The sequence below is a fragment of the Capra hircus genome, chromosome 21 (genome assembly GCF_001704415.2).
Source record: "Capra hircus breed San Clemente chromosome 21, ASM170441v1, whole genome shotgun sequence".
Lineage (NCBI taxonomy): Eukaryota > Metazoa > Chordata > Mammalia > Artiodactyla > Bovidae > Capra > Capra hircus.
The window spans coordinates 65133731-65148608 of record NC_030828.1 but is presented as its reverse complement, the minus strand read 5'-3'; the positions used below and the strand labels follow the sequence as shown (position 1 = coordinate 65148608).

The 14878-nt window shown below is 35.7% G+C and overlaps 1 long non-coding RNA gene across 17 annotated transcripts in view; it reads right to left on the bottom strand.

Moving 5' to 3' along the window:
• LOC102168946 overlaps positions 1–14878 on the bottom strand; it is a 33346-nt gene that overhangs the window by 2331 nt on the left and 16137 nt on the right. For 4 of the 17 annotated variants that reach the window (XR_001919910.1, XR_001919909.1, XR_001919911.1 and 1 more), the window contains 13 exons: positions 14260–14347; positions 13398–13473; positions 12425–12505; positions 11674–11759; positions 8762–8832; positions 8042–8133; positions 6329–6389; positions 5689–5861; positions 4825–4897; positions 3922–4021; positions 3257–3341; positions 2648–2706; positions 968–2210 (listed from right to left, as the gene is read on the bottom strand). This is a non-coding gene — a long non-coding RNA (uncharacterized LOC102168946). Of the gene's footprint in view, positions 1–967; positions 2211–2647; positions 2707–3256; positions 3342–3921; positions 4022–4824; positions 4898–5688; positions 5862–6328; positions 6390–7467; positions 7546–8008; positions 8134–8761; positions 8833–11673; positions 11760–12414; positions 12506–13397; positions 13474–14259; positions 14348–14878 lie in introns of those variants that run through there. The other 13 variants (XR_001297061.2, XR_001297062.2, XR_001297059.2 and 10 more) reach the window with 13 other exon arrangements.

The window sequence follows — 14878 nt, the reverse complement described above, 5'->3', positions numbered from 1 at the left end:
TGAGATGGCTGGATGGTATCACTGATGTGATGGACATGAGTTTGAGTAGTCTCCGGGAGTTGGTGATGGACAGGGAAGCCTGGCATGCTACAGTCCATGTGGTTGCAAAGAGTCAAACATGCCTGAGCGACTGAGCTGAATTATCTGACGTGATCATAAAAACCAAAACAAAGTCTTTGTATATTTCTAACCACTGCCTATATGGTCATTTCAAATGGGACAACAAGCCTCAGGGTTTCAGACACGTTATTTACCATACACGGCTCATACAACACGAGTAGTCATCATTGATCCGATATTATTCCTCTTTTTCCTATGTGCACTTCTATTTCTTTATTGTATAAGCCACAAATTCACTAATAATGTTAGCAGTACAATTAAAAAACAAAAATTGCCTGGATATACCTAGAATTATTCTTACTTTAATATACATCTCATTAATACTCTCAACTTTATATATGGTTCATACATCCATACTCAACCCTGAAATGCGGTGCCTTATTATAGTCCACATTTATTAATAACACATTGCATTATGTTAATAAAATAACAAACTGAGAAAAATTTCAACTATCACTCACGTTAACCTTCATCCTCCTCCTGTTCCGAGGCAACCATAGAGCTCATGCCCATGAACTATGCTAAATCTTCTCTAGTCCCTTCATTCTGAGGCGTGTAGAACAAAGATGAGAAAAATATCCATACCTAATGCCATTAATCCTTATTTTCCAAATTTCACTTAGTCGGGTAGTTACTACTCTTTCTTTCACTCGGTATTTTTTATTTTGTTACAAGGGAAAGTTCAATTGGAGGCAGACTATCTAGACTGACTCTTTCATATGCATTTCTAGCCAATCTGGGTCAAACAGGTACCTCTCACTCATTTATTTTGTGGGCATCTGTGTTTCCAACGTGTATTAATAGTATCTTTTGTCTCACAAAATTCCAATATGGACACTGCTTCATCCTATTTGTCCTTATATATTTATTTTTATTTGCTTACTGCTTCCACCATCACAGATCCATCAGTAATAACATATGTAAGTCTACGAAATCAGTACACGAATATACATTTTTACATTTCTGATCATTGCACGCAGGGAACACATTACTTATGTTCTGTGTTGGACCTCAGAGTTTCAGACATCTTTTCACTGCTCAGGGCTCTTTTTTTCCTGATCATCACTGGCCCAATGACCGAACCTTCTATTTGCTGTGTATTTCTATTTGCTCAATGACTAATCATTCTCAGAGCAGTGTACTCATTTTAATTTTTTATAATTCACTAGTATTTTTATACTGAATATATGTTGATTCATTGGAGTATAATTGGTCTACAATATTGGGTTAGTTTCAACTGTATGGCAAGATGAATCAACTGTATGTACACATATACCCCCTCTTTTTTGAATTTCCTTCACATTTAGGCCATCACAGAGCACTGAGTGGGCTTCCCTGTGCTTTACAGTAGGTCCTCATTATTTAACTATTTTATATATAGCATCAGTAGTGTCCATATGTTAATGCCAATAAATAATATGCTGTTATTCATCTATGAGTTAATCAATTCCTGTTTCATAAAGTTCTATATTTATCACTGAGCTGCACTGTCCTTTGGTTCTTGTACATGGAAATGCAAATAATACACTGTATACACAGAGGTAAAAAAGTCACTGAAACTATGATGAGAAATTTAACCATTATTCACATTGGATTCTGTGCTTCTAACATAGAGATACAATCATAAGGCACATTACGAGACTCAAAGTGTCGATGTGTCCATTGTGAACAACAGAAAGCATGATCAATGAGAAGAAAAGAGAAAAAATGGATCACCACTGACTCTCCATCATTTAACCAGTCACGTAGGAATTCATACCTTTTTTAGAATGCAGACATTGTTTTCTCTTAACAGAAAGCATAACTTCAAATGTGAGATTGACTCAGAACAATAAAGTCAGCTCTGAATAGTTCATGTCTATCTGATACTTGGCCAGAGAGGTGACTCCCTTGAACCATCCATTTCAAAATGGACATCAAGGTTGGCACTTTTATTAATATTTCTTGCTTCATCATATAAGTTCATAATTAGATAATAATTCACCATTTTCATTCACCTATTATCTATGTATCTTTAACAGTGCTTTCATTGATATAGTAATAATTTTTAAACGCAGTCTAAGAACTTAAACTCTGTACATTCTTAACACCTGTGCACAGGAAGAAATAAAGAAAAAGAGTATGGGTTTCATTGGACTTCAGAGTACAAACTCTTTTATACATCATCCATGGTCAGGCTATCATCATCACTGGTTCATTTGGGCCCACTTTTAGTTCATTTATACTCATATTCATATCAATTAAATCATAACTTCACTGATAATAACAAAATAAATATTTGAGTAACAAAAACCAAAGAGCAAGCCATTAAACATCCCTGACTCTTCTTTAATTAACACAAAAATAGATTATACCTTTCATTAATAAATATCAATGTTATATATTATCAACTAATCAACATATGGTCTCAAGTCATATTTATCACTGGGATATAGTTAACCTTTTACTTATATTTACTACTTTCACAGAATATTATGAAACCACTTCAACAACACAAACCAAGATGAAAATTTTGAGCATTACTCACCTCTTTCCTGAAAATGATATTGATCACAGTAGAGGCTGAAATCACCTTGAGCTTCTGTTCTGAAAAGTATCAAAGAAAGAAGGTGAAAACAGAGATTGAAACCTTCTCTCCATTGATCTGCAGACTTGTTTATTGATGCTTTCATTGGCTCAATTATCATGACCAATGAAAATGCTTGAATAGAAAGACACTGCTTTTCTATTGGATCTCAGAGTTTCAGACACGTATTATTCATTATCAATGACTCATACGCCGGCATTTATCATCACTGATCCAGAAAAGAAGACTGGCTCCTCATTCCGTATTGTTAATTGATTAATTCATTGATTTGCTAATTATAACTTATAACTCTATGATTCACAAAACCCAACAAAAGACTTGACACAGCCAACACTCATGTTTCTAGAAAAATACTGACACCATTATGTCTTTCTTGCCTATGATCGGTTTTTCATATAGGCAATCAGCAATATAATGCTTCATACTAATCTCTTCATTCTCAACAGGATTAAAATGACCCTCTCTAACCATACTTCAAACATATTAATAACACAGCAAAAACATTAGACAAGCCATTCAACCCAAGACCACAAATTTGATTATGCTCACACGGGTCTCTGGTTCTAACAGCAAAGATGCCATCCTAAGCAGGTACTCCAAGAGGAATCCATCCTTCGGGCCTCGTGTTCGCCCTCTGAGGAATACAAAGCAAAGCAGACCAAGATGGCAGAGACAGTCCCCACTGTTCCCGGCTTCCACACTCACATTATTATTCAGGCCACCCTCAACTTAGGATACACGCAACATCTGTCAAAAACGAACCACTGGGATCTCGCGTCTGTGCCAGAACCTGAAGAATGTCTTTCCCTTAGATCCTGTCACCCATATCCTTTCCCTAAGGGGTATCAGTCATGCACCATTCATTATTAACTGAACTTCAGGGCTTCCATAATACAGTAACAGTATTTCTTGTCTCACCATATATTTTGATAATTAGACAGTGTTTTACTCCATTCATCTTTATTTGTAATTAAATGTTTATTTATAGAATCTCATATTATCCAATTATATGGATATATGCAGCCTGGCATGCTGCAGTCCATGGGGTCGGAGAGTCGGACATGACTGAACACCTGAACTGAACTGACTGAACTGATATTCATACTCAACACTGAGATATAGTTGCCTTCTTTACTTATATCCCACATTCCTAATAATACTGTGAATCACCTTAATGACAAAACAAACTGGAAAAAAGAACAAGTATTACTCACGTTAGTCTCCATCCTCCTGTTATACAGAGGCAACTACAGAGCTATACAGCTATACAGCTGGCATCCATGGAAGATGTTAAATCATTCTATTGCATTCATTCTGGGGAGTACAGAAAATGCAATATAATAAAAATATTGAGAACTAAGTTTACTCAATATTTAGGTATTTATTATTTTTTCTTATTCTCTCAATTTTTTTTTGTTTTGTTAAAAGAAAAAACACAATAATTAAACTGCCTCTTATTTCTGCATTTCTATCTAATCTCGGTCAAATAAGTGACCCTCAGAAAATGTGTTCAATTTCGACCATACTTCACCCTATTTTTTCTTTATACATTAATTTATATTTATTTAATGGTTCCGTCACAGATCCATTAATATATAACAACAAATTTAAGTCTGGAAAATCAATACAAGAATATGGTCTTTGAATAATCCAGACCTCTCTCTGGAAAAGCAGTTTTGAAAAGGGAGGAGACTGCAGGTGTTCTGGGTTGGACCTCAGAGTTTCAGACATGTTTTCATCGTTCAGGACTCTACCCGAAACGATCATCATCATTGGTCCGTGACTTAGTCTCTTTTCTTCATTCATTTCTATATTTGCATTGATTAAATCATCAGCTAATTGGTATTAATAATAACAATACTACGTGATTCAGTAAATGTCCCAGGAAAAAGACCTTCATATTCATAATCTCAGCTTACAGAATATTTTCTCATTCAGAGGCTTTTTCTTGCTTTGTTCAACCTCAATCCTGCACATAATTTATTAATCAAAACAATGTTTCTTATTACATTTACCACTGAAATATGGGCAACATTTTTATTAATTTCATACTTGTTAATAACATCATGAGCACCTCAAACAAATCACCCAAGCCAACAACCTGACCCATTATTTACCTTAGGGCCTTCCTGACACAGAGGCAGCCGAGGACTGAACACAGTAAAGGCTGAAGCAGCGGGAACACCCCTTCTAAAGAATAACAAGCGGACAAGGGAATAAAAATATTCAGATATTCTCCCCATTGGTCCAATAATCTGTGCTTCATTTGCACAGTAACGTAGTCATTTACTAAATGATGATAATATTGACTTCTTTTCCCCTTAATGAATCTAATGTCCAATTGATTACTGCCTCAGTCAGTAACTATCACCTCTCATTTTCCAAATCACTCTTAATTAAAGCGGTACCATCTTTCTAGGACTTTTTTACCTAATGGATATCAGTCTTTTCAATATATATTAATGTATTAGTCCATGTTAGTATTATTTCCTAAAACCACACATTTTTATTATTGAAAAGTCTTTATAGTCATCGTCATTCATTTTATAAATTTGCAATTAACTATTTCATTGATCAAATCATAAAAATAGAAAACGAAATGCGTGGTCATAATAACCAAAACAAAGATCTTTTTACATCCGTAACCTTTGACTATAGGGTCACTTCAGACCACACAATGGACTAGGTCCCATGCATTGGATCTCAGTTCCAGACATGCATTCATCATGCATGACACATACGCCACGGATAGTCACCACTGATCCAATATTGACCCTCTTTTTCTACATATGGTTCTATTTCTTTACTGCATAAATGATAAATTCACTAATAATCTTAGCAGTGCAATTAAAAACACAGGAGCTTTGGTGTATACAGAATTATTGCTAGTTTAATATATCTCACATTAATAGTCATTTTCCATTTAGGGTTAATCAGCATAATGGTTCATATACGCATACTCAAGACAGAAATGCAGCTACCTTCTCTGCTCATATTCCACATTCCTTAATGATTGAGTGAATTTCTTTAATAAGAAATACTGAAAATGGAACTTCAACTATTACGCACATTAATCTCCATTCTCTTATTATTCACAGGCAACCACAGATCTGGTGCCCACGACAGATGCTAAATCATCTTTAGCGCGTTCAGTCTGAGGAGCACAAAACACAGAAGAGGATGGAAATAATGAGACCAAGTCGCCACTGATCCTTACTTGGGGCATTTCATCTACACCACACTAATTATTCATTATTTATTCCTCCTATGTTTTTTTCTTAAACTCATTAAAAGAAAACCTCAATCTTACAGTCTGAAAAAGAATAAATAAATGGCTATTACATAAGCATGTCTATAGCATTCTGGCCAAAGGGGTGACCCTCACCAGTTTAATGGGATTCAGCATTTTGAATTTTTACTCACAATCCCTTGTCTAAAAAGAAGATGCTCATATGAGAACACTTTCACAAGTTTTCCTTCCATGTTTATTTATGTGTTTAATGATTTCATGATAGATTCATTGTTAATAACCACTATAACTATGAAATTAACAAGCATATGATCTTGTTGTATTCCAGACAACTCTTTATAGAAACAATTTCAACAAAGGACATAGACTACTTATGTTCTGGGTCGGATCTCAGAGAGACTTCAGAAACGTTTTCATCCTTCAGGACTCTTCCTGGAATGATAAGCAATAATTGGTCCATGTGTGTGTCTCTGTTCTTTCATTTCTATTTGTTTATTGACTAAACAAGTAACTAATTAATAAACATTTTAAAACTCTATTATTCAAAGAAACCTAACAAGCCTAGGACATCACTATGGTGTAAATAGCTCAATTTCACAGCAATGTGATTTCAGCATCTTTTTTTAAATTAAATGCTGTTTTTGATTTATATATTAATCAACTAATATTTCATCAAATTCTCTATTTTTCACTGAGCTATAATTGACTTTCTGTTATTCTGGATGAAAATTTCAAACTGTAACCTTAATACACACAGACACGCACAAATAACACAAACACAGAAATCAACAAATCCATGATAAACTAAGCAAGCAAACCAAGGCAGGAAGTTGGCTATTACTGACAACTGGGCTTTCTATTTCTAACACAAAGATGCAATGGTAAGGCACAAAATCAGGGGGAAAGGCTTAATTAAAATTTTAACACTCAGTACTTGGAAAATACTCAACAAAACCTTGTTATAGCTAATATATCTCTGCAGAAACTCTCATCTCAAATGTGTCTCATATTTATTGTAAGGTTTCACAATGCATTAATCAATAGAAAGCTTCATATTCATTACTTATTTATCAATGGGATAAAAATGGCCTTATTTGATTATCTGGAGAAGGGAATGGCAACCCACTCCATTATCTTGCCTGAAAAATCACATGGATAGAGGAGTCTGGTGGGCTATAGACCATGGGGTCACAAAGCGTTAGACACAATTGAGTGACTAACTTTATTTGATTATATTTCAAACATCTTATTGGAAAAATAATTACCAATAGAAAACAGCAAAAAGTGTTAAAGAGCAGGTAATGCTCAAAATGGTCTCCTGGTTCCAAAAAAATGCATTCCAACACGAATGCCTCCCCCCAAATTCTTAGATTCCCTTTATGTAATACCTCAGACTCCATAAAATGTATTCATCACACCCAACTCACATGAAACTAGCAGGCACCAATCATCCAATGTTATCTTCTTTCACCCCATTTATTTCTATATTATTTACTGAATAAACACTCACCTAGCTCTCTGTCTCAGAGCAACCTGAAGCTCACGACCTTGATCACCATGGAGGCTGAAATCTCCATGAGCTTCTATTCTGACAGAGAAGGAGCACACAGAGAGAGCCATTTGCCCTTCACAGATGTGTATGCATGCTTTTTGATACGTTCATTGGTTCAATTACTGAAACCAATGAAAACCCATGAAGAGAAAGACCTCAGAGTTCCAGACACGTACTATTCTTCATCAAAGACTTATACGTTGGCATGGATCATCACTGATCCAAACACCATGACTTTTCATTCAACATTGGTAACTGATTCATGCCTTGATTCACTAATGACAATTTTCACACTATGAGGTTAAAAGGAGGCCAAGAAGGTGTCATATGGCTCATAGGTCTCCAGAAATTTTTCACATCATTCTATCTCTGTCTTATCTTTGCTATCGCCTAACCCCTGTATCACTTCCTTATTCATCAAGAATCTGATACAAAATGGCCTTCTTTCATTTTCTATCACCTAAGTGAATAGTGTGATCTTTACTTTTAGAGAAACCACCTTAGAACAGATGAGGAATGAGATGATTCTCACATGGGTCTAGGGTCTATGGTTCCAACAGTGAAGACGCCATCCTAGGCTGGTGCTCCATGAGGAATCCCTCCATCAGATCCCATGCATTCATGCTGAGAAGTATAAAACAAAGCAGATCATCAGGATCGTGGAGACACTCTCCACAGCTCCCTGCTTCCGTTCAGGCTTTCTTTACCTTAGGCTATGTGGGAAATCTCTTGAAAACAAACCACTTGGATCTTACTGTAGAGCCACAAGACAAAGGCTGACTATTACTTGCCCTGTCCCCGCCATCTTTTCCCTAAGTGCTAATATGGCCCATGGCTTCCTCATTGAAATTTGAGGTGTCCTTGCCATATTCAGCCTACCTTGTCTCAACCCATACTTCCAGGACTGGCGATTGTCTTCCGCCTTTCACCTTTACATCTCTTCATGTGTTTAGGAAGACCTACTCTATTTGTCCATTCTACTCAACAAAAAGTTCCAGCATCAAAACAAGGACCATGAGACCCTGATGCATTCTTGACCTCTGCTATAGTGTCACTCCCATCAGGATAATGTATGGACTTGATTCTATTTGCATTGGACCTCAGAGTTCCAATCACGCATTCATCATACACAATTCATACGCCACCCAGCAGTCATCATCGATCCACTGTTTTCACTGATTTCTAGATTCTTTAACCATTAATTCCACACATCTCTCCCAGATACACCCCCTTAAATGTGATCATTACTCACACAGGTTTCTATAATTGTAAGGTTCACGACCACGGGCTACTGACAGTCTATTCAGCTCAAAGGCGTCGATTCTCACGAATAGAGTCCAGTCCATGAAAACAAAAGAAAAAGAGAGAGGAAAAAATATTTAGGGTCACTGATTCTTCCACTCCAGATTTCATGTTCTGAATCATGAGGAATCAATACCTATTTCATAATGCAAAGATGTTGCTTTCTAGAAATAAAACTATCCTCAAATTTGAGAGCATGCAATCAATACAAGTGACTCTTCCTGTGGTTCATCTGCATGGCGCTTGGCCAAGCAGTTGACCTCTTAGGTTCATATGTTGCTAAATGTGCATCCACAGAGGCAATTTTTATCATTATTTCTTGCCCGACCGCAAGTATCCAAAGGAGACACTAACTGACCTTTTCTACTCAATCTAGTAGGTATATCCTTTCAAGGGACCTGTCTTTTGATAACAAGAAATCTAAATTCACTAACCCAACTTAAGAATATGACTTTGTAGATTCCCAACATCTGTCCACATGAAGAAAGACAAGTAGACAAGAGGGGATGTACCGTCACGGCCCTCGGGCTCCCAGATACTTGGGGTTACTTGCCTACCCCCTCCTCCTCTACCCAAGTTCATCTCTGCGTTCGTTAGGCCCAGTTGTAGGTCTTTCATTCATTCATTTTGATCATATAAATCATCACATCATCAATACCAATGAAATAAAAGCAGGATGACCCCAAGCACAGCAAAAAGACCCTTGAATATCTCAAACTTCTCTCCAATCACTACCACCATCGAGGAACCAATGAAAATCCATGAAGAGAAAGACCACATTTCTTTTCTATTGGACCTCAGAGTTCCAGACATGTATTATTCATAAGTGATGACCCATACGCTGGCATGGATCACCATCGATCCAGAAACCACGACTTTTTTTTTTTTTTAAGATTTTTCTATGTGGACCATTTTTAGAGTCTTTATTAAATTTGTTACAATGTTACTTTTCTTTTTATGTTTTGGTATTTTGGTCATGAGGCATTTGGGATCTTAGCTCTCCAACCAGGTATCAAACCTGTACCCCTGCCTTGGAAGGTGAACTTAACTACTAACTAGTGGGCCACCAAGGAAGTCCTTGATTGAACTTATTACAATGAAAACACTTTAGCCAATTTCCCAAACCAGGATGGAAATCTTGGCCATTACTCCCCTGGGTCTCTGTCCCATAGCAACATGAAAATGATAACTTTGATCACAATAAAGGCTTGAACTTTGATTCTGAAAAGTATTAAATAGAGAATGTGATAAAAATAGTGAGACTTTCTCTTCATTGATTGACATATTTATTTGGTGATTCTTTCATTGGTTCAATTATAATTAAGAATGAAAATGTAAAAGAAAAAAAAACATTTGTTTTGCATTAGACCTCAGAGTTCTAGACTTGTATTTGTCAGACACAACTCATACCCCACCAGTAGTTATCATTGATTCAATGTCATACCTCTTTTAATTCATTATTTCTATATTATTTATTGCTCAATTCATAATTCAGTAATAATAATTTTTAAATGGTTTTATTGGCTATCTGGATTTCATTGATTGATTGTATGTCACAGTTCACAATAATAAAGTCAATACCTTTAAACAAAACATTGAAACTAAAACCAAAATTTCTCTATTACTCATATGGCCTGCACAGTCCTAACACGTGAATACAACCAGGGATCTCATGACTGTGGAAGAATGCTTTTACCAGTTTAGGAGTACCCACTCTAAGGAGTACAGAGCAGAGAACATGACAAAATGGAAACCTTTTCGCCACTGATCCTTGTCTTCCAGCTTTCATTTACTCATTTAGGCATTTATTAATTTTTCATAACGTAGCATTCTTTTCTAACAAAAGAAACACTTAAACTTGAAACTGACCCAGAACTATAATGTTGACTCTTACATATCAGTGTCTTTATGACCTTTTCAGTAAGAAGGCAAAATGCTTAGCTTAATGGGCATGAATGTTTTCAATTTTATTAATAATATTTCTTACCTCACCACATATGTTCCTAGTGGACAGCGCTTCCCTGTCTTCTTTTTATGTGTTCTTTTACGTTTTTAATGGTTTGCTCATTGATTATCATTGATATATCTAAATATATAATCTGCTGCTGCTGCTGCTAAGTCGCTTCACTCGTGTCCGACTCTGTGCAACCCCATAGACGGCAGCCCACCAGGCTCCCCGTCCCTGGGATTCTCCAAGCCAAGAACACTGGAGTGGGCTGCCATTTCCTTCTCCAATGCATGAAAATGAAAAGTGAAAGTGAAGTCGCTCAGTCGTGCCCCATGGATTGCAGCCTACCAGGCTCTTCTGTCCATGGGATTTTCCAGGCAAGAGTACTGGAGTGGAGTGCCATTGCCTTCTCTGAATATATAATCTAAATATATCTAAATTTGTAAACTCCAAAATGAAATAAGATGTTGGTGCTTTCCTAACATCCATCTCTGGGGTCATTAAAAATAATCAAAGATTGACTAGATTTTGCTTTGTGAGGAATCAGGGTTACAGATACACAGTATTTACCAGAGACTCCCATGCTTCCAGTCATATGGAACAGGAGGGGCTCTTTTCCCTACTAACACCTACATTTATTAATTCATTATTATTTAACTGAGCATAAGTTACACAAATAAATCATGAGTAAGACCCTCGAATATCTTTGACATCCATCTAAACAATCATTTCCGCTGACAATCAACTCTTTCATTAACTGATCTCAGTGCTTCATATATGAATTAATTGTCATATTGCTTTGTATCGATGGTATTTGACATCAGATTTTTGAAATTTTTTATGATATTTAATTTTTAATAATATCTTTTAAAAATATGGCTTAATCCAAGACAAGTACATTGACTAGTACTCACATTGTTCTCCACTGTCCTAACATACAGATGCAACCGCAGGGCTCCAGACCAGGAAAGATGCTTAAGTCAGCTCAAGGGCATCCATTCTGAGGAGTACATGGGAGAGCAAATGACACACAACTGAGAACTAATCACTGATCCTTGCTTTTGCATTTCATTTTTAGTGATTTAGCCAATCATTAATTTAGAATGCTCTAAATTATTTCATTTTCTCTTTAGAAAATGAAACTTAAAACTTGTCCCTAACAAGAAAATGAGCAGTGACTACGACTATTGTCTATATTATTCTTACCCCAGAACTTAACAGTCATGCACTGTCTGCTTCCCTTTGGACTTCTTTTCAAATTTATTAACAGTATTTCTTGCATGAACACACAGTTTTTCAATTGAATAAGGATATACTCATCCAGCTTTATGTGCATATTTATAGACTGTTTCATTTCTCCGATTAGAACAATAAAGTGAAAACGCATGAACGAACACAGAAAAAAATAAGATCCCTGTATATTCCTGATTTCTATCTATGGGATCTTTACAAGCAGAGATAACGTATTGGATTTCCTTCTCCTGAACCTCAGAGTTTCAGGCACATATTATTTATCATCTGTGATTCAAACCACCAGTCATCATCATTGGTCCAGGATTGGCACAATTTCTTTTTGTTTATTCATTCATTAATTCACCCTAATCATACGGTAAATACTCCTAAGTAAATACTCAAATTAACAAAAGAACGTTTACCATTACTTACACTGGCCTCCATACTTTTATAGAGGCAACCAAAGGGCTTGGGATCATGGAAGATGCTTAAATCATCTCAAGTATGTCCAGTCTGTGGAGTACAGAGCACACTAGTTTATAAAAAAAAGATTAGGATCTTTTCTTCATCGATCCTTCCTTTCCACATCACTTACTCCATTTTTTGGTATCTATTAATTTTTCATTACACATACACATTTTTTCTATTCACAAAGAGAACAAACCCAACCTTGGAACTGATCCAGAATAGAACTGACTCTTAATTAGCCATGTCTACATGATCCTTAGCCAAAGAAGTAACATACTTGAGCCATTTATTCCTCAGTGGGCTTCAGTGTTTTCAAAATTTATTAGTAATATATTTTGCCTCACCTCATGGTTGAATACTACTTCATTTTCTCCTTCTTCCTTCTCTAATGATTCTATCTATGATCCATTCATAATAAACCTAAATCTATAAACCTAAGAACATGCTGTTTGTGTCTTTCTGACAGTTGTCTATAAACTCCTTTCCAGATAAAAGTTTGACCACGTTATTTTGGGTGTTAGATCTCAGTGTCTCAGACACTTCTCTTCATCATTTACAACTCATATGCCACCAGTCATGACGACTGTTATGTGGTCCATGTCTACTGTTTGGGTCTCGTTCTCTTCATGGATGTCTGTATTTGTATTGATCAAATTATTAATTATTGAATTATTAATTTTCATAATAAGAAAAAAATAATTCCTTACGAAAAAGCCAAGAGTAAGATTCTACAGTTTGTCTCTACAATCACTTCCCACATGGACCGTATCTCTTTTGTTATTCAATCTTAATGTTACATGCTATCAATTAATCAACAAGTTTCATAGGTATTTATTATTGATAATAGCTAACATTTTAATTTAAGAAATTTTAATAATAACAAACATGCCTTTAAATGAAGACTCAAAACAAGAGAAGATTTTTGATCATGACCTACCTTGGTCTCTTTCCTGATGGAGACACTATGATAATCTTCATTGTAGCAGAAGCTGAAGTCCACTCCAGTATCTGTTCTGAAGAGTACCAAGCATACAAGGTGATTAAAAACAGATCGAGACACTCTCACCATTAATCCATACTTTCTACCATTCATATACATAGTAACTTAGGTATTGATTAATTTATAGTAATATTTATTATTTTTCTCTTAATCAATCAGATATTAACTTTATTCTCCTATTGATTCTGTTACAAAAATTTTTTATTTATTTATTTATTTTTTTACAAAAATATTTTTTAAATCTCTGACCACAAGTCGAAAACCAGATCCTTGCATATACATGAGAAATGTCTAAAGCAACATTTCCTACCAGATTCTTTCTGTGTTGGACCTCAGAGCTCCTGACACGTAGTATTCACTATACAGGACTCATATGCGCCAGTCATCATCATTGGTCCAGATTTAACCTGTAGTCTTCATTTTTTGTTTAATACAATCATTCACAAATAATAACAAAATTAATGTGTGTAAATCACAAAGACCTAAGTAGTTTCTGGAAAATTCCTAACATATGTCTCCTAACAGACTCATTGTTTAATATACCAATTAATCAACATCATGCTTCCTACCAACACCACCTTCATTGTGAGGCTATGATTGGCTTTCCATCGTTATATTTCATAGATTTTTGTTTTTTTGGCTGCATAGCATGTGGGATCATAGTTCCCTGAAAAGGGATTGAATCCATATCCCTTGCAGCGGAAGGATGGAATTAAAACCACTTGACTGCCAGGCAAGTTCCAAGTCTTTATAGTGAATACCATTAACTACGTCAGTAAGAAATTTAACTATTACTTACACTGGTTCCTGCACATAGATAGATGCAGCCATACATTTTTTGATCACAGGAATCATGGTAGAAACTTGAACAGCATTGAGAACCCATCCTGAGGAGTACAAAGCATAGCAGATGATAAAATAATTCAGGCCTTATGTCCATTGATCACTGCTTCCACATTATATTTTCTTAGTCATTTAAATATATACTAATTGATGTTAATAATTCTGTCTCATGTCCTAGAAAAAGAACAACTCTTAACTCACTACTGACACAGAGCATTATCGGTGACAAATCTCTGCCTATGCATGAGATAGTTAGCTAAAGAGGTCATACCCTTGATCCAATTATTTCTTAAAAAATACTCATACTTCCAAATTAAATTAATAGTATTTGTTGTCTCATCTCCCATAATTGAACAACACTTTACCCTCTTGATCTTTATTTACTCAAGTAAAATAGATTTGTTATTGATTTTTTTGGTAATAATAATGCCACCAAAATTCATGAACCACTAAGGTCCAAGAACTTTGTCCAGGACTAAATTCTAGGACTAGCATTCCTAGCCTGCCTCAGGATCACATCCAGCAGAGACAATAGACCAGGTCTCTTTCCGTATAGTACAACTCAGTGCCAGACA